The sequence below is a fragment of the Silene latifolia genome, chromosome 5 (genome assembly GCF_048544455.1).
Source record: "Silene latifolia isolate original U9 population chromosome 5, ASM4854445v1, whole genome shotgun sequence".
Taxonomy (NCBI): Eukaryota; Viridiplantae; Streptophyta; class Magnoliopsida; order Caryophyllales; family Caryophyllaceae; genus Silene; species Silene latifolia.
In genome coordinates, this window is record NC_133530.1 from 53,908,994 (window position 1) to 53,910,279 (window position 1,286).

Here is a 1,286-nt window from a genome sequence, read left to right on the forward strand (position 1 = left end):
ATGGTACATTTAGTAATACTAGTACTCTACATTTCTAGCGTAACACGTTGAGTAAGGCCCTGTTTTTTTAGACTTAAAGTCACTTAATTTAAGTTAACTTCAAATCCTATAAGTTCAGTTCAGATCAGATCCTATAAGTTCAGTTCAGATCCTATAAGTTCAGTTTCACTTCAGATCCTATAAGTTCAGTTCAGTTCAGATCCTATAAGTTCAGTTCAGATCCTATAAGTTCAGTTCAGTTCCTATAAGTTCAGATCCTATAAATTTAGTTTATAAAAATTATATACAAATTATTATTTTTAAAACCAACGCAAAAATATTTGACATTATTAATTATTCGATACATATATACATTATTATTTTTAAACCAAAATTATAACTCATCTCATTATTTTTTATCGTTATGTAACCGTAGTATAATGTATGAACAAACCAATGTATATAAAGCGGAAAAATGTTATTATTTCACCTTGTGTTTTAGACTATATTTTCTTATCAGTGTTCTCTCTTGATTGCCCACTAATTTCTTGTAAAAAATTTGTTTAATCTCAATAAAAGTTTGCGTTTATTTTTATAATAATAATAACAACAACAATAATAATAATAATAATAATAATAATAATAATAATATAATAATAATAAAAGTTGCGGTTTTATAAAAAAATAATAGCAACAAATAATAATAAAAATAACAACAAGAACAAGAACAACAACAACAACAACAATAATAATAATAATAATAATAATAATAATAATAATAATAATAATAATAATAATAATAATAATAATAATATTTAAGCTAAATTAATTTCAGTTAATTTAAATTCAAATCGTGTAAGTTCAGTTCAGATCTTATAAGCTAAGTTCAGATCCTATAAGTTGATTCGATTGATTGATTAAGTTGATTGATTCGAGATCCTATAAGTTGATTCAGATCCAATAAGTTGATTCAATTCAGATCCTATAAGTTCAGTCGATTCAGATCCTATAAGTTGATTCAGATCCTATAAGTTCGATTCGAGATCCTATAAGTTCGATTGATTCGATTCGAGATTCTATAAGTTCGATTCGATTCGATTCAGATCAGATCCGTTTCAGTCCAAAAGAACAGGGCCTAAAGCCTATAATAAGTACCTACTCCTATACAAAGTATTCTTTTCATATTGATCAATAATTTATAGTGGCTTTATACACGATTATTAATATAAGAAGAGAAATGAGTATATAATTATTAAAAAAATCAAAAGCAACTTAAAATGAGGAGAAAATGTAATGATCTCTAATCA